Below are 25,251 nucleotides of genomic sequence, written 5' to 3' on the forward strand. Positions count from 1 at the left end.
ACAACCTCAGAGCTGAATATGAGGTCGCATGTCAGTATGGCCTTGTCCTTCATGGAGCGAGAGGTAACAGGAACAGAACTATAAGCCCCAGACACGAGAACGCAGTTTGCATCTAGCCAATAAGTTGCGAGCGACTGGGTAAGGCACTTTCTCCTTTACCCAGATCTCCTGGACAGTCCGCTCATCAAGATAGATGGGACAATCCCGAGAAGAGGCAGCATGGCCGCCATTGTAGTTGACACAGCGGGGAGAAGGAGGTGGGCAATCGCCCTCATGCATATCCCTACCACAGGTTACGCATTTGGCTTGGTGTCGACAAGACTTAGTGTGGCTGAAACGATGACACTGGTAGCAGTGAATTTGGTCTGGAATGTACAGTCAGACTATGATAATTTCGTAGCCAGCTTTGGTCTTGGACAGAAGCACCACTCTATCAGAGGTGAGAAAAGGCAATAAGGAGGAATCTACCTTTTTCATCACCCAGTGGACGCCAATAATACCTTGATCTGAGAGGTAAGATTGGATCTCAGCCTTGGTCAGACCGTCAAGGAGCCTATTGTAAATAACACCACAGGAAGAATACAGAGTTCTATGGGCCTCAACACAAACAAGATAGCCATGGAGAAGTGAGGCGGCAAGCAGTTGCTGTGCTTGAGGATCAGAAATAGCCTCCAAAGCAAAGTGCCATTCTGTAAACGAGAGTAGGATTTCATATGACTGACAATGGCTTCAACGCCTTTATGAATAATAAACGCATTTACCATTGTCAAGGACTGACCGTCTTCAGTAAGTGAAACCATGAGGAACCACGGTGAAGCTGCAACGCTCTTTGAATCGTTAGCCTCATTCCTTTTACGTTTCGTAGCTGTTGATTGTGGAGACAATTGGCTCATTGCGAGAAAATCCCCATGATTGCCAGCATCTCCAATGGCGTGCTCCTTCCAACTGTGGGTCCTCATCTCAAGGGGGCACACCCACCTTAGTAGATTGTCACACCTCTCGTCACACCTACTGAACACCTGACAGAGAGAGCAATTAGCAATTTGGTAAGGCAGCAGCTTAGGCAATCACTCCGCCCTTGGCCTGGCCTGTACCAGGGGGTACGTGCAAACCCTACCAGCCGACCTGGGGCAGAGAATTACGCTTTACCCAGTCACTTGTTATGTGTCAGACGTGTGGGCCGACCTTCAGGACAGCAGAGGGGGGGGGGGGGGAGAAAAAAAGAGGAATCTCAAACGCCTAAGCGAAGGAACGAGAAGAGAAGGAAAAGAAAACGAAAAACTGTGGTGAGACTGTTCGTATGTCAGCGACAGACAATGCGGAACATTCCCAATAACACCCCACACATATTTTCCAAGGGAAGGGGGAAAAATAGCAAGAGGATAGACATACAGCACGGAAAGAAAAAGACGATGCAAAGGCTGGGGCCCCATGGTAGCCAAGCAAGAATCCACTTAAGAGTGGTGAGTCCCCTGGGGGGGGGGGGGGGGGACTTTTATGTGTGCTTATTCTAACTTAACTCATTCACCGGAATTGTTCTGTTCAGACATAGCGGCCGTGATTGATTCATTTACCACAAGTTCTAATAATGAATCTAGCTTGCTATTAAATTCTACGTCCCTGTGCGAAAGTCAGTGTCAGTCCCCTCTTCTTCCACAAAAGCATCGACTCTTTTTTGTAACTTTTCAACAGCATCTTTTAATCGTTTTTGTTCCTTTATGAAAGAAAGTAGGGCTTCCAGAAAAACACGATAAGCTATCTTTACTTGTGAAACTTCACTTGTGAAGATATCACACTGCAGTGATAAATTATTAAAATCAGTAGTCAGTTTTCTAAAATTATTAGTTAATTTTTTTTACTGAGCCTATATATCGTTAAAATTCATTTGTTATTCAGTTGTAAGATTTCTTATACATTCCTCCATTGCTAGATAACTTCGTAACGAAAGTTTCATTCTATTAGTTGGCCGATTACTTTTTGCACGTTCGATTCATGTGAAATACCATCCACTGAAACATTTACTTCACATGCAAATTCAACAGGTTGAAAAATTACATTACATGAAAGATGATCTAAGTGAAAGATGGTCTAAGTGAACATCAACTTCACATAGATAATCATCAGTTGTAGTATTCGTATCACTATCAGTGGGCGATTCTAGATCATTTTCTGAAATGCGTGAATTTTCTGTTTCTGTTAATCCACTTTGTTCAGTGTTAAGTTCCGTGTTACTTTCTTCCTTAGTCGACTTAGCAATTCTCCCTGTTTTTACCATAACACTAATGTAAGTAGAAATTGTTTAAAACTTTCGAATAAATTATGATCTGAAACAATATATACTCCATGATAGTGCTCAACATAATTCATGCTTATCTAAATCAATAATTGTGTTATGTACACCAATATGATGTAACTTTGCCATTATATGGTATTTGCCACTAGAACAAGCGTCTTGTGGCCCAAAAATTATTGAATAGTAAAAATTATGTTGTTTGAAATTACAATTTTTATTTGTAATCGACGAAGATCTCAATGTTAAAGGCTGTACACACGTGAAAGACAAGCGAAAGAAAACTGTCGCCATTACCTTAAGTAGTGACGTGTGTAGTTTCTGGATAATAGTTCCCATTTTTTTGAAATTTCCTCGTAAATTATTTCCTTTTCTTTTATTTAGTCCCTGTTACATTCCATTTTTCTTTGGTATTTATTGCGTAACAGATCGTCCCTATCAATGCGCTGGACATGAAACATATAAGAGAAATATGGGTTATCTGGAAGTCCTGTCGCTGTCTTGCCATTATAATTCCTCTTTCTCTTGAACTGAATATTAAACGTTGATTATATCAGATTACTGTCAAGAAGAGAAAGCAGAATTACCTTAATGACGGAAGCTGAGACTGAAATATGCATAGTCCATAACTGTTGGCTCATTGCTAATAAGCAAATGGAAGACCGTGAGAAGAAATATCAGTAATTCAATGCAAGCATTAGCTTTCTATTGCAGTTAGTCTTTAAAAGGTGTCGGACTTCATAACAGAAATTTAGAATAAATACAGTTCTTTCATAAACAATGCGATGTGCATTCAAGGCTGCAGCAATGGCAGCCGATCAATAACATCATCATTTTAGTGACATCCAACATACTTCGAGGCTCACCGTTCAAAGAATCTGCAAAAACATTAAAATATCTAAGTTAGGACAAAGAATAATAACATATCAATTAGAAACATCGTATTTTTCAAGCAACTGTAAATAGTCTAAGTAGTACATAGGAAAAAACGAAACCACTTTACGTTAACTGTACACATAGAGAAATACAACGAGGAAAAGTGGTGCAGGAAGGTAATCAAGACTCAGTAATTGTGTTTTGAAACAAAATAAGTACGAAATTCCCCATCATAGAGTCTACACATTTTCAAATATTTTTAATATTATCTGAGAATTTGTCAGGCTCATAAACTTTTTATCTATTGTTCTGTTATAAGCAGAATGGTTATTCAATGAATTTGTTCAGCGATTGGCTTAGAAAAATGATACAAAACAAGAAACTTAAGGCACAGTGGAGTAGATCCTCCATATGCTAGGCTACGAGGTGGGTGTGAAGAATAATAGTTGTAGAATCCCTTATTGCTGTCTTATATCAGATAAACTAAGTAGATAATTGAATTCTGTTGACAAATTTTTCATAGCTTAAAGTAATGCACAACGATGGATCCATCATGAAGGGTGTTTGGTTTGTCCTTATGATAATGGTGGTATGTGTGGTATTAAACGCCCATAGTGTGAGTTGAGATATTTGGGCAAACACGGAGAAGTTTCCAAAGTAAATTTAAAGAGCATGGTGTCTTTCATAATTATAAGTCAGCATGAAAGGCGTATTTGGCACCTAAAAGTCACAGCTTGTGTAGCATTAAAGAAGATGTAGCTTTGCAATTTACAACCAGCAGCAGTGCCGCTCAAAATTCTGAAGGAGATGGAAAACATGAAATGCAAGTTGCAACAACGAGACAATGGTCTCAATGAACAAACTGAAGTTAAACGTAAAGAGATGATTGGATACTATCTACAAAATTTACAGCAGGCTCCAACAAAATTGGTTTTTGCATACTGTTATTTACGCATGTGAATTATATGTTGGATCTCGACGCCCAGATTTTGGAGGTTACATATCGTGTCGATTGGGATTTCTTTCATCCTTTTTCTAAGCTATTTTTTATTTTTTTCTGTTTTCATACGTAATACGTAGATCCTTAGGCATGTGTGTAAAGATCATTGTATGCTGTCTACTTGTTGCACTGATTAAACCTTTACTTTGGACTGTGTACTCCATGGTTATTTCAAACCGAGCTCAATTTTGGGTGTTGTATGTATCTTTCCTATTGTGGCAGGACACAACATCTTTCTTATACTTTACAATTTTCACTATTTTTGTTTTTTTGTTTCTTTAATGTATCTTGTATCATTGTTGTTTCCAATGTTTCACGTCTATAGTACTATCGTTTTATTTTCCTGCCAATTGTTTGTATTGTATTCTTCCGCACATCTTTCAGCTTAGCCACATGCATTCCTTTTAGTAATAATGTCGTAGAATATTTATATTTGGTTGCTTTGTGAGGTAGTGTGGGAGTGAGGCGTGGCTAGTATTAACTGAATTCTCTCGGTGTTCTTCGCTGTCCTTCGGCCCTAGCTCATACCACCGACACGTTGTGACCTGTGCGTACTGCGGGTCGGGTAGGTTAGGTTAGTTTAGGTTCCATGCTCTTCCCACGGCTGTCAGTTATCCGGATCACTCTGGGTGGTCTTGACATGTGGATGCCAGAGCTCTCATATGATTCCTTTTTGGTCATCGGCAGTTGGCATTTCGGTTTTTTCTAGCTTGATATTGCCTTTCTCAATTTCGTGTCACATCTCTGGCCGTTCGTTATAGGTTGTCAAGTTGTGTTAGTTTCGTCTATGAGTGCACATTTTGTGGATTTAGTACTATTTTTTCGTCAGGTTCCGTTTGCTTCGAGTCTCACCAGCTGATCCCTCATTTTTAGTGCCTCATCCGCCCAGTCTCGCTCACACCACTGGATAAATCTGCTAATGTTTCCATGTGAATTATACATTACATCATTCGCAGTTAAGGTATGTGTTGGTTTTCAGTCTTAACTGCCTTTTTATGTTCATTTGTTTTGTTTAATGTCCTACCTGGGCTTTATTAACTGTTAAGAGTGGCAGCTGAAGATGGGATTAAGGTCCCGAAACAAGGATAGTGTACATGCCTTTATCCAAATAAAGGAACTTGGAAATTATAACTGCAGCGGATTTCAATCATCATGAACAATCCAAGTAACAGCTGTGGATGTCCCACTAAGAATACATTAGATACAAAGCTGTTTGGTTATGATCTTCTAAAGAACTGAAGCATTGTAACCATATCTAATAGTTGGGCAGTCTAGCGTGAGTTAGTAACATCTGGTGCGCAATACTAACGCTCACAGGAGACTCCAAAAATAAATTCAAACGTTGCAGTGAGCAACGGCAAGTGAGAAGCGTTATTGTTCATTTGCACCCAGAAGCAGATAATAAAGCGACTGACTAAGCGCTGTGCACTTACTAATTACTGTAGCTTCTGATCTCCCGAGAGTTCGTGCTGAAGTACGACATCAGGCACTAGGAGTTCGGCTTCCTTCACTTCACGTCGCTTAGAGGGTCCAGAGCGCTGCTAAATGGCGCGCCACGCAGAAGTAGAAACAAGGAAACTTTTAATGCTTGCTTCAACTTTCCGACTCTGTTTCCTTTGACCCTCTTTAGCGTTTCGCCAAGAAATCGGGGTAATAAGAGCTCAAACATTACTACCTTCGCGACTGCCCGAGATGTGGCGAAAAACTGTAAATGAATGTGATTCCAGATATTCTTACATTTCCTAAAACTGACAGTTCAGTTTAAAAATTATCTCGATGAGGGACGAGTTTAAGGCTTGCAAAGAATATTACAGGCTGTAAATCATCACTGTGTTACTTAGTTAAATGGTATGCAGATAGATGTGGAACACGTTACTTCTTTGAAAGTTGTACTTATTATAAAATAGTCGTGGCAACATATTATTCATTATCCTGTGAATCGTTTGTGGTACATGAGTTGCCAAGCGGGAAACAACTTCCCTTTACTTGCAAGTAAACTTTTTTCTATCTGAAATTTTAATTACAATCACCACTGAAATTAATAGCTGCGAACAGCAGTTTTTTCTGAGACAAAGTGAAAATTGTTACAGGCTTATGTAAACAACTTTTCCTTCTGGTACTGTATTCGTAAACATCATTTGATTTCTGAGATGGAAATTGATACTCGACAAGGTATTACGTAAAAACTTTTTTGTTGATGTGTCGTAGAACGAATTTATACAGTTTACGTCAAATTACTGATTTAAAACCCCAAGAACAGACAATGAAACGCACAATAGTTGAACCTTAATAGCTTAAGTAGTTACGTAAAGACTGTAACAAGTTTTCATGAATATGTACTTGATGTTTCTTATGTACTTTTAATTGTATTAAATCTCTATAATGTGTCTTTTCAACTGAGTGCAGTACCTGTTTACTGAACCAGTTAATACATCGTACAGTCTGAGATTGGCATATTATAGTCCTCTTTGATATCTAAGTAACAGACTCCCCCAATAGCGTGATATCCCACAGGAAGCATTATGAAAACTGTGCACTTTTCTATGTTTTGTTTGTTTCGAATTTTTTCAGTCATTTTGGGATCTTATGTGTGGCAAAGTGTGATGTGAAGTTGTTATGTAGCTTAATACTGTTATTTTGAATCGTAATATTATTCCCAATGTACATGTGTATACTGCCTATGCATTTATCGAAGTTTCGGTTCAGTAAGAAGAATGATGTTTGCATAAAAGTTTTACGAAAACGAGAGAGAAAAATGATAAATGAGTGAGTTCAAAGAGGGATACAGCAGTGTGAAGATGGGCGGTTGTGATAAGATGAATTATTGGTAGAAAGGGCAGTCATCTGTTGTAAAGAGAAGTGTTTGTAAATATTACTGGTCGGAAGATGAACTTTGGAAGGAGAGAAGGTACAGGTTAGGAGGAGTTCAAAGCGGGATGGTGGAAGTGGTTAGTCGATCGGTCGCAATCGAGGGGTAAATCGGTGACAAGTTTCATTAAATTGTAGAAAGAATAATTGTGGTAGTGGTGGAAAGAGGGAGAGTTGGGAGGAAATTCGAGACAATGATTTTGAGACGAACAACATCATTATTCTCCAGGAGATGTGGGTCGAACTTGGAACATTCTAGAACACGAATGCTGCACTATCCAGACTACAGTTCGCTAAAACTGCAAAGAAAAGAATTTGTTTTGGGATCGATGCACAAGAAGGACCGCAAGGGTAAATCACATCAAGAGCAGAAAGAAGAAATTACAAGCAAGAACATTTAGAAGATCATCGCAAAAGAAGCCGGGGATAGGATATCATTGACCCATGAAACCTTCTAGAATCAGCACCAAGCCGGTTATGAGGGATCTATTATATCGTGACGTTTATCAACTGCCCACCAGGCTGATTTGCTTGGAGACTGTGAATTTTATGGTCCTACAGCATTTCGAGAGATAAGAGACTGCTGACATTTCAGACATTGAAATGTGATTTATTTTGTGTCTAATCTGTGTTTATTAGCGTATGAGGGCCAAGCTTATAACCACTTATTTGAACGGTGAAAGAAAGTGAGGGCGTGCTTTTTAAATACACTTCTCAGTAGTTGACACAGTTAAAGCGAAAATCTGTGTTCGTAATATTAATCCGACTTATACCATTCCGTAACTTCCAAAACAGTTTTGAGTTATCTAGAGTGTGTCCTGCTACGGAACCTCACGCTGGTGCCATAACAGAATTTTAATTTGAATTTTTTGGTTATTAATTTTGTTAAATAACCAGACAGTCATCGCCATCTAATCCTGTCATGCCTAACAGCAGCCGTTTCGATCAACACGACAGGTCCATTAGGAGACATTATGCTAAACCTACGTTCATTCAGTTTTAAAATATGATGGAGTGAATTCGCATACAGAAACTAGACAAAGTAGAAACTGATATGAAAGACGTGATGGCAGATTAAAGTAAACTGGAAAACCTAGATACAATAGAAATTAGCCAAGCCGCCTTAGAAATAAGTACATTAAAAAAAAATGTTCAAATACAGTTGAAATAGAAATTAGGCAGTAAACAGAAAGCTTGAAACTGAAATGCGTACAGGACGTCGTAGAACTGAAACAGAACGGAAGAATGAAATAAAGGCAGGATAAGATCAGATAGAGGCGGAACTCCGAACTAATCAGAGTCAACTAGAACAGAACATCCCAGCACAGGAGGTTAAATTGGAAGTTGCCATTGCTGAAGTAGAGGAAAAGTTGAAGAATGAACTTAAAGCAGTGCAACTAGAAGTTGCCAAGAAAATCGAGGGTTTAAAGGAATAGATGAAAAGGACAACTGAGAAGTGGACTGAGAATGTTGGCAAAAATGCAGTGGTCGGGGTTGTAGAACGAGTAGAAACAAAGCTTGCTGAACAATTAAAGCCGGTAGGGAATAACGTGCGTGAGGTTACCGCAAGGGTAGAGGCGGTATAGGAACAAATTAAGGCAGTAGAACAGAAAATAAGTGAGATGAATCAGCAGTTACAATAAGGGGCGAGAAATGTTGATATGAGTGGTGTTCCACACGAGGACACTGAGTGGCGTTGCGAGAACGCTAATTTAGAACTTAAAAGACGAGGATCAGTAAATCTCCAGTAATTGGTGGATGGGTTGAGGAGGAACATGTCAGTACAATGGAGTGCTTGGTTGGTTGATTTGGGCAGCGGAAAAACAGCGAGGTCATCGGTCAATCGGGTTAAGGAAGGATGAGGAAGGGAGTCGGCAGTGCTCTTTCAAAGGAACCATCCCGGCATTTGCCTGAAGTGATTTAGGGAAATCGCGGAAAACCTAAATCAGGATGGTCGGATGCTGGTCTGAACCGCCGTCCTCCCGAATGTCAGTCCAGTGTGGTAACCACAGCGCCACCTCACTCGGTCAGTACAATGGAACGAGAATAAGGAAACAGAAGTGGCATGTAGGTTAACGAGTGACGACGGTTTATACTGGGCGAACAATGTATGAAACCAATTTCAAAACCTTGAGAAATTGAATCAGAAATTAATGAAAAGTTATTGGTGACCATGAATTCATACTAATGTAACAATGGAGTTTCGGTGGGGTCCGCGATGTACTTGTGGGAGTGTATAAGCATGTTGTGAGAAGATACATAGAAAATTACTCTGTACAAATCAATTTGGGGATGATGAGTTCAAAGATACGGCGTTATGGAAGAAGTTACCAGAGGCTGTGCAGAAAGTAGTGGGAGGAGGTCATTAGAAGGGTAAAAAGACCTTTATGAGGAAATTACAGTGGAAGGAATCGCATTTAACAATCATAATGCACTGGAACCGCACATGAATTACACGAATGGATCGACTCGGAAAAACAATAATTTAACTATCATACAGCTCCAGAACTACCCATGAATCACACGAATGGATCGACTCGGAAAAACAACAAAGCACCATGAGGTGGAGGAGGAAGAAAGGATCGCGGAAGACCCATCCATGGAGGGAGCAATGGAAGACCAGCAGAAGAATAAGGGAGGGAGAGATCAAACCCAGGATCGAATGGAAAACTATGGAACTCATATGTGGCGGTCTACATACACTCGAATTAATGGCCAGGGCCAACTACACTGAGATGACAGAAGTCGTGGGATACCTCCTAGTATGGTGTCAGCTCTCCTTTTACCCCGTGTAGTGCAGCAACTTGACTTGACATGGACTCAAAAAGCTGTTCAAAGTCCCCTGCAGAAATACTGAGCCATGCTGCCTCTGTAACCATCCATAATTGCGGAAGTTTTGCCAGTGCCGGATTTTGTGCACGAACTGACCCCTCAGTTATGTCCCATAAACGTTCGATGGGTGGCCAGTTCGCTTGAACTGTCAAGAATATTCTTCAAGCTAGTTGCGAACATCTGTGGCCCCATGGAGCATTATCATCATTCATTAAAATTCCATTGTTGTTTGGAAACATAAAGTACGTGAATAGCTACAGTTAATCTCCATGTAGCCGAATATGGCCATTTTAAGTCAATGATCGGTTGAGTTGGACCAGAGGACATAGTCTATTCCAAGTAAACACAACCTACACCAATATGGAGTCACCACCTGCTTGCACAATGTCTTGTTGACAATTTGGGCCCTTGATTTTGTGGGTTCTGCACCACACTGGAACCCTACTATCAACTGTTATCAACTGAAATCGGGACTCATCTGGTCAGGCCACTCGTCTAGTGTCCAACCACAATATGGTCACGACCCCAGGAGAGGCGCTGCAGGCGGTGTCAAGCTGTTAGCAAAGCCATTCGGTCGTCTGCTGCCATAACTTATTAACGCTAGATTTCGCCTCAGTGTCCTAACGGATACGTTCGTCGTACGTCCCACATCGATTTCTGCTCTTATTTAACTTAGTGTTGCTTGTCTATTAGCATTTAAAACTCTACACAAACGCCGCTGCTCACGGTCGTTAAGTGGAGGCTGTCGGCCACTACTTTGTCCGTGGTGACAGCTAATGCCTGAATCTGGACTTCTCAGCACACTCTTGACACTGTGGATCTCGGAATATTGAATTTATTAACGGTTTCCGAAGTGGAATGTTCCATGCGTCTAGCTCCAATTATCATTTCGCGTTGAAAGCCTGACATTTCCCATCGTACCACCATAATCACATCAGAAACCTTTCCACATGAATCGCCTGAGTACATTTGACAGCTACGCCAATTCACTGTCCTTTTATGCTTTTTATATGTCATACTACCGCCATCCGTATACGTGCATATTGCTATCCCATGACTTTCGTTAACTCGTTGCATTTGGTACAGCCAACAAAGACGAGGAAATTATTGGTGCGATTTCTGAAACGGAGTTGGGTACAAGGACTTTGCGATAAGGAAAGGAAATTGTTTACCAGTATCGGCGGTAACACAGAGCAAGGAGCGGAGTAAGGACAGCTACCACAGTGAGTACCGACTGTGTGAAGTCAACGGCTGCGCGGAGAATTGTGGAGTAACAAGCAGTGTAGACATCTTTGATCGAAAATGACATCATGAGCTCACGGCAAGCTAGCAGAGAAGACGCGAAAGTTGTTGGCAGCCGAGCTCAACTCAACACGGAACACACCAGTACACAGACGGTACTGGATAAATGCAACGATGCGCCTTACAATCGATGGGAGCCAAGATCATTATAAACTCAAGAATAATAAATCGGGAGAGAGGATGAAAGCAGTAGCTTGCAAGAAAGTAAAGATGAAGAAGACGAGGGATACGAAGAAATAAGACTAAGAATCCGTAGCATAACATCCATCCAACTTTTAACAAATTGAGGAGGTGTTTAGCAAAATTTATGGTAGGAAGAATTACAATATAAGAAGTGGTGAAAATATCAGAATCACCCATTTTCAAAAAATCCTAGGCGGATCGTGGTCATCCAGGTAGTGAAGCAGTTAATTTATGTTACTCAAGTCGACCCACAACGAAAGGTAGAACGGATGGAGGTAGAAAGATATAGCTAGAAAGGATACGACCCCTAGGAGGCAGAGGTGCTACAAATCTAAATTTTAGGAAAAGTCTAGGAGCAGAAGTCATTGAAGAAAACGAAAACAATAAAGGTGACAACAAAAGAAACGTAGACGCAAGACAAGAATGGAGAAACGAATATTAAGACAAGGAATGAAGCGAGGATAGAAGATGATATAGCAGCAGAAGTCGATGAGGTGCTAAGAGTACATAAGAACGGAACTTACCGATGAAGAATGTGAAGAGGAAAACAATGAAGGTGACAGTCAACTACAGAGTGAAACGGCAGACAAGAAGAAGATCTAGCTGAAGACGGAGAAGAGGAGGAGGATAATGTGGATGGCGAAGGGAAAACGGACTTGGATCAGGTGAAAGAAGAGAAAACTGTGGAAGAAAGAGAAGAAGAGAAAGCAGAGCGAGACTGTGGGAGAAGGAATGTGATGAATACGAAAGGGAGGAAGTTTCGGATCAAGAGGAGCAGGAGAAATGGCGTGGGACGCACAGCAGGTTAAAGGATGCGGAAGAACGGGAATCTGATGGTTCGATAGAATGAATAGAGTATTGTATTAATTGGAAAAAGGAAAAATGTTCAAAATTCCATGAACCAAGCTGACAAAAGATGAAAATTTGACATTATTCGCTATTGGGCCAGATTCATCACAAAACCTGGATGAAGATGAGGAATGGGATTGGATTAGCTTATCTGGAGACGTTGTTTAAAATATAAATTAAACAGTGTTATTTTAAATTTGTTTTCCTTGTTTGCGCTATATATATTATAGTGAGTCAAAGTAAGTATATTTTGCAAATGTTAAGTGTAAACCAAAGAACCTGGAGTCTGCGCTGCAGTCACAACAGTGAACCTAACGACGAGTAACAATGATTATTAAAACTAGTAAATCTTAGTTGTTAAAGATGAGAAGTGGCGTGTTTGCACGCTGTAGAGCCAGCAGCAACAGCAAAGAAATTTTTGTAAGCATATGGGTGTGGCTTAGGGGACACTTGTCGCTGTGCGAGACGACAAGACAGTTGAGGGCATAAGCAGTGTTTTTAATTATTGAGTTGGTGCATAAGTTCTTAGCGTTTTGCCTAAGCTTAATAAACACAATACATAAAAATAACAGACACTTTAGTCATCAATAATATATTGTCCTTCACTATTTGCTATTCTGCCAACACGGGGATACGTTTTCGATTCCGCGACTGTAGAAATCTCATGATTTTGAATCGGAGAACTCATCGAGCCATGTTCGGAGCGCATTTTCATCTTGAAAGGATGTTCCTTGAAGGCTGTTCTTGCATTGTGTCTGCAAGAAGTCTCAATTTTTTACAATAAATGTTAGCAGTAATGGCTACACCTCGAGGAAGCAATTCGTAGTCCACTACAGCGTCTCTGTCCCGTCAGATGTATAATATTATCTTTCATGGACGCACGTAGGTCTCTGCTATGTTCGGGGAGTTGCTGCTTTGTTTGAATTCAGCCATTCCTTACTTTTTTATGTTAGCATAGAGAGACAATTTCTCGTTGCCAGTAACAATACAGGACAGGAATGGTCAGTACTGTTCACGAGCCAATTGATGACAAGCAGGAGAGATGTACATATGGCCATCCACTGATTATTGTGATTTTGGCTCAGGGTTTGCGGAACCCACACACAGGATATCTGAACCTTCCCAACTGTATGGAAATGTCGTATGATAGTGGAATGATCACAGTTCATAGAGTACACTGACGAGGGCCATTGTGGATAAATGCGTTTAAATGATCTTCATTAAAGCCCGAAGGTATTCCTGAACGTGGAGAATCACTAATGTCAAAACGATCCTCCTTGAAACAACAAAACCGTATTCTGGCGTTACTCTGTGCGATTGCATTATTCTCATACATGGCACAAATGTTTCTGGCTGCCTCGCTGCTGTCACCACTCTATTGAACCCAAACAGAAGAAATGTCTGAAATGTTCCGATTTCTCGGCTTGGCACTCCATTTTCTAGTGTTCACAGCTCCACTCACCACCTCCAAATGACTAAATGACAATACATAAACTCAGATAGCAACAGTGGGTGAACTACAAATAAAAAATGACAATCGATAAATAAACTTACAACAACCGGAATAACAACATGTGAAACAAAACGCAACGAACTTATGCACAAACATAATATAACAAAGCAAAAGGCAACTGAATAAGAAGCAGGTGTCACGACATGACTTTCAGGCTATTAGGGATGAATGAAGGGAATGAAATACGAGTCTGAGTGGATCTGAATAGAATTCTATAAATGTCTCATGCATGTAAATAGGTATCACTAGGAAATGCTAAAAAACAAAGTAATTATTAGAATTCGGGAAGTATATGATCTGGTTTAGCCCCCTTTGATCCTTGTCTGACAGACTTTGCCGCTAATGTCATATCGCGTAGAGAGGATTATAAATCTGTATACATTTTCTTCCTTTTATTTCTTTTAAATTTTCTCTGCTCATTGCCTCATCTTAAGTATATGAATGAATGATGTGAGACTTTCAAGGCAAATTAATAGTGCTATTTTGAATTGTAACATTATTGGCTCTGAGCACTATGGGACATAACTTCTGAGGTCATCAGTCCCCTAGAACTTAGAACTACTTAAACCTAACTAACCTAAGGACAGCACACATCCATGACCGAGGCAGGATTCGAGCCTGCGACCGTAGCTGTAGCGCGGTTCCAGACTGTAGCGCCTAGAACCGCTCGGCCACCCCGGGTGGCATTTGTAACATTATTCTCAGTGTACCTGTGTATATTGCCTAAGAACGTATGGAAGCTCTGGTCCAGTAGAGAATGATATATGTGTAAAAATAGTTCGAATGCAGCCGAGATACTTGATGAGCGAGTTAGTCTAAGGAGTGGCCCAACAGTGTTATGACAGGTGTTTGTATAAGTCAAATTACTGATAGAAAGGGCGGTCGTACTTTGTAAAGAGAAGCGTTTCTCAATAGAAAGTTCGGCAATAGAAAGTTCGGAAGAAGACTACGTGCAGACTGGAAGAGTAGGAGTTAAAATCTAGACGGTGGATGTGGTAAGTATGTCGGTCTGCATACTGACATTATAGATTGGCTATATTAGCTGTATGGTGCAACCATACCGTAGACCAAACAAAATAATTAAAAATATAAAAAAACTTAGCTATTCTATCTATAGTTTCAACATCTCATTCTGTTATTTAACCAATTACCGCTCTCTCTGCTGACGATGAACCATTGTTGTCTGACTGTAGCTTCATTAGTTGAAAGCCCCCACCCCCTCAATTCAACGGTTAAAGAACGGAAGCGGAATATTTGCAGTTTTCCGATCTTAAATGTGACAGTGTACCACTTATTAGCGAACGGATTTGTCTAATGTTGTTCTGTACTATTTATTCTTACGGCTCATAGTACAAACAATTACGTCCTATTTTAGAGAGAACACTTTCTCGGCTTCTAACTGGACGCACGGCGAATCGATTCCGTGCTGACCTTATTACGAGAGAACCTGCTGCGTCATCCCTGGCGTGAAGCGTCGGTGTTGGGGTGGGGTGAGGGGGGGGGGGGGCTGGGTTCACCTGAGGGCCACTCCCTTAGCAGCGCTGAGGCCGCCACGCCTACGTGCCTAGTGTATTATGTCGAGGTCCGCGCAGTTTTCCTTTAGCTCAGACGAGCGGAGACCAGTTTGCAGCAGAGCATTAAATTAAGGAGTTCTTATTTATAATAATTTTCAATAACGCTTGCTTCCATGTTGATCTAAGATGCACATGTCCCCGGTTGTAATTTCATAGAAGCGTAGTTTTCTTGTGGATGGCTTTAACCAAATACGTCAAAGTACAACATATGACACAAAATATTTTGAAAATTTGAACCAGCGTGCTGCTGTGCAAAGGTCCAGTTTAGCTACATAAATCTCTTATAGACCAGTTTTCATCGAAAGGAACTGAATGTGTGTGAGTGTAAACAAATTCGTACCAAAAGTACGTCACAAATATTTAGATCCACTCTTTCTTGGAAGAAGTCGTAATGTATTTGCAAGGCGTGGACCACTCCATCAAGAAGTTTATCTACGTAAGAGGACGGAAACGAGTACTTTACAACGCCGATATTTCATTGGTATCTGAAGAATGAAATAAGAACTAGAAAATCACACATTATCCGTGAAGTCATACCTATCGCAAACGTCGTCTATAATGTTGACTAGCTGCTATCCAAGTCAACCGTCATTTTTTTAAACCAGAACAATGTTCGTGCAGCTTTTATCGATTTTAGCTGATGTTTATAGTACAATAAGTCTTATTCTGTTTACAACAATATTACTCAAGAGAAGCTACCGTATTTCCAGGTGGACTTCTGGAGATACTGTTCACATTATAGCGAAGGATGCTGCATATTCTCTGAAGAGCCAAATAAACAGGTACAACTAACTAATATCGTGTAGGGACTCCGCGAGCACTCATAAGTGCCGCAACACAACTTGGCATGGACTCGACAAATGTCTGAAGTAGTGCTGGAGAGAACTGACACCATGAATCCTGCAGCGCTGATCATAAATCCATAAGAGTGCGAGGGGGTGGAGATCTCTTCTGAACAGCACGTTGCAAGGCACCCCAGATCTGCTCAATAATGTTCACGTCTGAGGAATTTGGTGGCCAGCGGAAGTGTTTAAACTCGAAAGAGTGTTCCTGGAGCCACTCTGTAGCAATTATGGACGTGTGGGGTGTCGCATAGTACTGCTTCAATTGCCAAAGTTCGTCGAAATGCACAATTGAATGAAAGGATGCAGGTGATCTGATGGGATGCTTACATACGTTTCATCTGTCAGAGCCGTATCTAGACGTGTCAGGGGTCCCATATCACTCCAACTGTACACGCCCCACACCATTACAGAGCCTCCACTAGCTTGAACAGTCCCCTACTGACATGCAGGGTCCATGGATTCATGAGGTTGTCTCCATACCTGTGCACGTCCATCCATTCCATACAACTTGAAACGAGACTCGTCCGACCAGGCAACCTGTTTCCCGTCATCAATAGTCCAATGTCGGTGTTGACGGCCTCAGGCGAGGCGTAAAGCTGTGTGTCATGCATTCATCAAGGGTACACAAGTCGGCCTTCGACTCCGAAAGCCCATATCGATGATGTTTCGTCGAATGGTTCGCACGCTGACACTCTCTGATGGCCCGGCACTGAAATCTGCAGCAATTTGCGAAAGGGTTGCACTTCTGTCGCTTTGAATAGCTCTCTTCAGTCGTCGTTGGTCCCGCTCTTGCAGCAACGTGGTCTAAGGGGGCTTGCCATTTTTCTCACGGCTCCCCCCGTCGGAGTTTCGAGTCCCCCCTCGGGCACGGGCATGGATGTATGTGTTGTCCTTGGTGTAAGTTAGTCTAAGTTAGATTAAGTAGTGTGTAAGCCTAAGGACCGATGACCTCAGCAGTTTGCTCCCATAGGAACTTACCACTGCCACCACCTGCTCTTGCAGGACCTTTTTCCGACCGCAGCGGTCTGGAGATGTAACGTTTTACCGGATTCCTGATATTCACAGTACACTCGCGAAATGGTTGTACGGGAAAATCCCCGCTACACCTCTACCTCGGATAAGCTGTGTCCTATCGCTCGTGCACCGACTATAACACCACGTTCAAACTCACTTAAATCTTGATAACCTGCCATTGTAGCAGCAGTAACCGTTCTAACAACTGCGTCAGGTACTTTCTGTCTGTCAGGTACTCTAGTCTTTGGCTACACTTCCGTAATGTTTTTACTCAGATCATAGTGAAGCCATATATTTATAAAACAACTGTTATCTACCGTACAATTTTAGTTAGTAGATACAACTCTAAAAATTCAAACAGAATTGTCTCCAAATTTTTGCTCCTTAATCAAAAAATCTAAAGTAGCTTTCTGGATTTTCATCATGATGCCTAATGTGACGACAGGAAAAGTAGCTCTCTATATTTTACACATGGAGAGAATCAAGGAAACCTAAACCCCAAATGATCTAAAAGCCCTCTTTTGCTATTGGCGCAATTATATTGCCAAACTTTTAACCATAGAAAATTGCACGCAGTTCTCACAGATTCGTACGTTCTAGCCACGCAATATGATTTCCACATTATGCACCCCACATAATCGTTGAAGGGTATTCGACTATATCACACGTGTTTGAAAGGTGAAGTATGAAAAAACAATTAATTTTGATGAAGGGGAAACAAGTGAAGGTAATGTTTCTGGGTAAGCACTGAACGTACACTAGTGTTGTATGATCATACAAGAGAACCCCGTGTATACAAATGGGAACGGCTTATACTAACTGAATTCCCGTCCTTTGTCAGGGAAAGTAGAGAAGCACATGTGACTTACAGTTTTATACCATGAGAGTCCGTCGTACTCTTTCGGACTACGACACTAACAGCTGACCTATCATTGTGAACTGTTGCGGAAAATTCATCCCAGTATTTGTAGCAAAATTAAAATTCACTTAAAATTCTAGCCGTTTCAAGTGTGCCGAACACTGTAAAGGACGAGACTTGGAAAAGCAATACTTTCTTTTTAATCAGCCACGTTGCAGTTTTACAAAGGGAAAATATAAATCCAAGAAGATCTGATTTATATCTGTTAGGTGGTTCACGCCTGGCTCCATTTTTGCTCGAGTTCGGAGTAACTGTAGATATAGTTAAGGTCTGCGCTTGTAGAATTTGTCAGGTTTCACGCTGGCAGGCATTCTCGTGAGTTGAGCTCCTCTGAAACTAATAAGAATTCTCCAATAGATACTGAAATAGTTCCTATAATACTCGCAATTTAATTTTTCGACTAATAACAAGCAAAATTTCTCTTATGCCACAGGAAACGGTCTCATTATTGGTCGGAGTGAGGGCAAGAAAAGAAACTCCAGCGAAACATTCACTCAACATTTAAGGAATTTACAAGTGGCACACTGTGCTATGATTTTGAAAAAACAAAGTTACACCCCATTTCTCAAAGCTGCCGATAAAAGCAGTAGTAGGAGCTCCTTTGTAAAATTCGTTTAATGCTCGCGCCTGTGTCAATAGATATGACAATATCTCAGGCCCCAATCAATGTATGTAGAATTAATCTATGTATTGAAAACAGGATGAAATAAATACTCCTCAGGAAAACTGCCTCCACCAGTTTTTGTAGACAACATACGTTACAATATCTCACGTTGCTAGAACTATTTAGCATGTGGTTGGTAAATCTAGTTTTGCAAAAAGTATTAAGACAAGTAAAAGACGTATTGTAGTTCACAAGAGGAATGAGAGTGTTTGTAAAGATTATTGGGGGACAAGCTTCCAGGACACTGAATTCAAATTGAATGTAAAGGTCATGAATAACAGGTGAAAGCGATTTGAAAATGTCGCAATTTAATAAAAAAAACGGTCTTTATGGAGGAAATATGTCCAGGACTGCACTTGTCATGTTACAAACAATTATTGAAAAATTAAGAGAATTAACAACTAGATTTCACGTAGTCTATAAAAGCTGTTGACGAAGTAAGTAAAAAGCTTAGGGAATATAGCAGAAAGAAGCACTTGTCTATTATATTTGACACATGCCTTGACAAGCTTGTACAAAGATAATCGTCTAACATTTAACTATATTTGACAGGTGCTTTCACAAGCCTGTACAATGATAATCGTGTTACATTTAAATGGCAAATTAACATGGCTTATACTGGCAAAGGGACAATGCAAGGGTATGGTGTCATCATCCAAGTTTTTTAATGCATTTATGGACGATATAATAAAAGGAAGTAAATACCAATTTGGTGCAGGTAAACCTATAGACAAGTACATTATTTTACCATGTTTCTTAAATGTGGATTTGCTTGCTTTTCAGAGGAAAAAGGTGATATACAAATACCTGTTGCGAAGGATGTATGAAACAAATAAGCAGAAGATACCAACAAGAAAAACAAACCATGACTTTAACAGAAAAATGACTGGTAACCACGAAATGCCTTCGTATGAAACCTGATTCACAAACTGCAAATCTAAATTAACTTCATCTGTACTATTTATCGGTGACACTCGAACCCGAATTTCCCGCTTAACGTGAGTGGTCGCTTTAACCACTTCGGCTATCTGAGCTCGCTATTCGGGACCAATCTAGATCTCCATATCTCAACACAGACATTGTACAACAACATAATAAGTATTACATGCTTCGACGGTTAAAATGACGATCGCATCGAACGCCCCTCTCTGCCGGGAATAACACAATGTGTGTGCAAGCATTTAGAGGTGTGGACAATTGTGACATATGGAGGTGTCAGAGTCCGAGTCCCGGGCCAGGACAAATTTTCATATGTCATCGATAAAAAAGTCAATTTAGATTTGAAATTTGTGATACAAATTTCGTAACATTTAATGAGCAGGTGCGGATCATCACGCATTTGTATAACGTGCATTGTCAACACACACATTGTACAATAACATAATAAGTACAAAACACCTACGTTGATAATGAAATGCTGAAAAAGTTACATATTTTAACCATCTAGACTGCGTGCAACAAATGAATTCGATAAGGATGTACAGAAGATCCGTAGAACAAAAGTAGGAGCCTGATAAACAAAACGCAGAAAGATACATAGTTGAAAACGGTAAGAGCAAGATTGCACTCCCTTTATTTAGTAAAAGAAGAATCAGGAAGCAGAAATAAGATTTGCCAGAGCTGTATTAGAATGCAGTAGGCAAGCCAGAAATGGAACTCGTGATATGAAGAATGAAATGTGTATCTATGGATATGAAAACGAAGTCTACGATAGCGGAACGAATGGGGTAAACACGACACCTAAACGGCTGACCAAAGATTGTCTGCATCATTTTCGACACATAAACCTGAACGGAAGAGACGTCAAGGAGATGTGTATAGCATTAATGCTTATTGTGTGTAAAAGACGATCTTATACCGAAAATTCTCCATGAAGTACCACATAGTCGATTCGTCTGACTGTTAAGTGAGCGTTTAACTGGTAGCTAGAGTTGTAAAAATACCCTATGTTACCATTGACTCTCATAAGTAAGCCTAGACTACCATAGTTCTCCTAGTAGCTTCGCTCAATCAAGGTCGCCCCCGTATTACCTGTAAGTTAGGTGCGTTGCATATCTATTGGGCTTTACCTAAAAACGATCTACATCTACATCTACATCCATACTCCGCAAGCCACCTGACGGTGTGTGGCGGACGGTACTTAGAGTACCTCTACAGGTTCTCCCTTCTGTTCCAGTCTCGTACTGTTCGTGGAAAGATAGATTGTTGGTATGCCTCTGTGTGGGCTCTAATCTCTCTGATTTTATCCTCATGGTCTCTTCGCGAGATATACGTAGGAGAAACCAATATACTGCTTGAATCCTCGGTGAATGTCTGTTCTCGAAACTTCAACTAAGGACTGTACCGAGCTACTGAGCGTCTCTCCTGCAGAGTCTTCCACTGGAGTTTATCTATCATCTCTGTAACGCTTTCGCAATTACTAAATAATACTTTAAAGAAGCGCGCTCCTCTCCGTTGGATCTTCTCTATATCTTCTATCAACCCTACCTGGTACGGATCCCACACTGGTGAGCAATACTCAATTAGTGGGCGAACAAGTGTACTGTAACCTACTTCCTTTGTTTTCGGATTGCATTTTCTTAGGATTCTTCCAATGAATCTCAGTCTGGCATGTGCTTTACCGACGATCAACTTTATATGATCATTCCATTTTAAATCACTTCTAATGCGTACTTCCAGATAATTTCTGGAAGTAACTACTTCCAGTTGCTGGCTTGCTATATTGTAGCTAAATGATAAGGGATCTATCTTTCTATGTATTCGCAGCACATTACACTTGTCTACATTGAGATTCAATTGCCTTTCCCTGCACCATGTGTCAATTCGTTGCTGACCCTCCTCCATTTCAGTATAATTTTCCATCGTTACAACCTCTCGATATACCACTGCATCATCCGTAAAAAGCCTCAGTGAACTTCCGATGTCATCCACCAGGTCATTTAAGTATATTGTGAATAGCAACGGTCCCATGACACTCCCCTGCGGCACACCTGAGATCACTCTTACTTCGGAAGACTTCTCTCCATTGAGAATGGCACGTTGCGTTCTGTTATCTAGGAACTCTTCAATCCAATCAGACAATTGGTCTGATAGTCCATATGCTCTTACTTTGTTCGGTAAACGACTGTTGGGAACTGTATCGAACGCCTTGCGGAAGTCAAGAAACCCGGCATCTACCTGGGAACCTGTGTCTATGGCCCTCTGAGTCTCGTGGACGAATACCGCGACCTGGGTTTCACATAATCGTCTTTTTCGAAACCCATGCTGATTCCTACAGAGTAGGCTTCTAGTCTCCAGAAAAGTCATTATACTCTACAACGATTGCCATCAGTGTCTTACTAGATTCCCCTAATAATCGGAAGCGTTAAACCGTCTAGAAATTGAGTTAGGATATATATAAAAGGCTGCATAACTTATGCAGCACTTCTTTTGTGCATAATTATCCTCCCGTCTGTTACTTAAAAATAAACAGTATGTATAGCTAAATTGAACTTGTAATGCGTAATCTAAGTTTTACCCGGAAATTACTGATTTGGGTCGTGAAACAGAGGGATGTTGCAGGAAAAATAAAGAAAACACAGATCTATCACAAAGCGTTAAAAAACCTAATTTCTTCAACAAAAAGATAAAATAAAAGGAAAGCAAAACAAAAATATATCAACATCGCATCAATAGTTCGTCGAATTTATATACGAGGCGTGTTTTTTTAAGTATGTACCGTTTTGAAATTAAAAAAAGACGGGTTAAGATATCTCAATAATTTTATTTTTACACGAAAGCAGTTACCTTAATCTACTTTTCTACATAATTTCCGTCAGTAATGAGGCACTTGTCATAACGTTGAAACAGTTTTTGAATACCCTCCGCATAGACGTTTACCACCTGACTTTTTAACCACTGCATCACCACTGTTTTGACTTCGTCGTCGTCTTGAAGATGCTGACCGCCCGGGCGTGTCTTCGAGTGCAGGAACAGATGGTAGTCACTAGGTGCAAGATCGAGGCTGTACGGAGGTGATCTAGAGTTTCCCATCGAATATATGCGATGAGATATTTAGTCTGATTCGCCACATGCGGACGGCCATTGTCTTGCAGCAAAACGATGCCCTTGCTCAGCTTTCATGGACTGTTGCTTTGATTCTGGTGTGACGTAGGTCACCCCTGTTTCATCGCTCGTAACAATTTGGCTTAAGTAATTATCACTGTCGTTGTGTACCGCTCAAGGAAAGTCAATGCACTGTCTAAACGTTTGGTTTTGTGCACATCCGTCAACATTTTCGGTACCCAACGTGAGCACAATTTTAGGTAATTCAAGCGCTCGGTCACAGTGCCATACAAAACACTACGAGAAACATTAGGAAAGTCATCCCGCAAGGAGGAAATCATAAAGCGTCTGTTTTCTCTCACCTTATTGTCCACTTCCTGCACCAAACTTTCATTAGCGACCGAAGGACGCCCACTGCGTTGTTCATCATGCACATTTGTGCGGCCATCTTTAAATGCTCTCACCCACTTTCTTACCATTCGTTTTCTCCGTAAACTGCACAAATCTCACGATGAATATCGATCGCTTTTAGGGCTTTAGCACTAAGAAATCTTATAACAGACCGTACTTCACAGTCATGTGTGTGTGTGTGTGTGTGTGTGTGTGTGTGTGTATGCATGTAATCTGTACTTGCATCAAAAGTAATTGCTTTGGTTGCATAAAAACGCATAATTTACGCGATAAACTAATTTTTGTTACTTCTTAAGTGCAATTTATATTCTCTATGAATATAAAATGCACAATGGACTAACACCGTATGATGTGTGGTTCTAATTACGCTCAAAACAAATAAAAATGAAAGAGAAGTTCTCGGATCCCATTTTCTCTCTTACAGGTTCATTTACGTTTCTTCCTACCAGTCTTAAAAATACTACCCACAATCCTACCATTTACCACGTCATTTATGTAGTGTTCCAAAACTACCGAACTGTATTTTTGTTAGGTCACAACTTTACTGGGAGCGCGTTGAGGCTGGTGCACGATGGCAAGTCATGGACTGTGCGGCTGATCCCGGAAGAGGTTCGAGTCCTCCCTCGGGCATGGGTGTGAGTGTTTGTCCTTAGGATAATTTAGGTTAAGTAGTGCGTAAGCTTAGGGACTGATGACCTTAGCAGTTAAGTCCTATAAGATTTCAGACACATTTGAACACTTTGAGCAGGATGGCAATTACCCACTTTGCGGCGGCATGCCGAGAGGCTGTTTCCGTGGCGCGGCGCCTCTTAGTGGAGTGCATCCAGCAGACTCGGCGTCCCAGCGACCCACATGTGAGTGCACCGCGAAGCAGGCGGCGACCCGCGTCGGCGGGCCGTTAGCGGCCAAACAGCTGCCCGCTACAGGCTGCCAGCACGCGGGCTGGGTTGTACGCTGACTGCCTGTCGCTGAGGTCGCCGACAGCAGTCTTGTTCAGTCAGCAGTTTCCAGTAGGCATCGAACTACAGCTGCAGTCGAGCTCTGACTTCATCAAATTTAAAATGTCTGTGACCTAGAGGAAGTTACTTCAGAGAGTCACTGATGCTTGGAAACTATCAGAAAGAGCCTGCCCGTTTCCCTGAAATCACAGTCACGACACTTCTGTTCATTTTTGTTTGCTGCAGCAGCGCTCCAAGTAGCCAGCAAACTACACTTTTGAGTATGGTATCAGTTGAGTCCGAATGGTATTGTTTATATTTATTTACAACATTGTTTTTACGACGGTGAGTGTACGTAGTGTCATAAAAATTGAAAGTTTCCTAAGAACCTTTGGAGGTATGAAACGCCGGCCGGAGTGACCGTGCGGTTCTCGGCGCTACAGTCGCATAGTGCTCAGAGCGATTTGAACCATTTTTTTAGGTGTGAAACGGTACAGTGGAGAAGTTTACACAGGGTGGTCCACTGATAGTGACCGGACCAAATATCTCACAAAATAAGCGACAAACGAAAAAACTACAAAGAACGAAACTCGTATAGCTTCAAGGGGGAAACCAGATGGCACTGTGGCTGGCCCGCTAGATCGCACTGCCATTGGTCAAAAGGATATCAACTGAGTTTTTTAAAATGGGAAGCTCCATTTTTTATTACATATTCGTGTAGTACGTAAAGAAATATTAATGTTTTAGTTGGACTACTTTTTTCGCTTTGTGATAGATGGCGCTGTAATAGTCGCAAACGTATAAGTAAGTGGTATCACACAAATTCCGCCAGTGCGGACGGTATTTGCTACGTGATACATTACCCGTGTTAAAATGGACCGTTTACCAATTGCGGAAAAGGTCGATATCGTGTGGATGTATGGCTATTGTGATCAAAATGCCCAACGAGCGTGTGCTGTGTATGCTGTTCGGTATCCTGGACGACATCATCCAAGTGTCCGGACCGTTCACCGCATAGTTACGTTGTTTAGGGAAACAGGAAGTGTTCAGCCACATGTGAAACGTCAGCCACGACCAGCAACAAATGAGATGTTTTAGCTGCTGTCGCGGCTACTCCGAACATCAGTAG

Source organism: Schistocerca gregaria, chromosome 3 (assembly GCF_023897955.1).
Source record: "Schistocerca gregaria isolate iqSchGreg1 chromosome 3, iqSchGreg1.2, whole genome shotgun sequence".
NCBI lineage: Eukaryota > Metazoa > Arthropoda > Insecta > Orthoptera > Acrididae > Schistocerca > Schistocerca gregaria.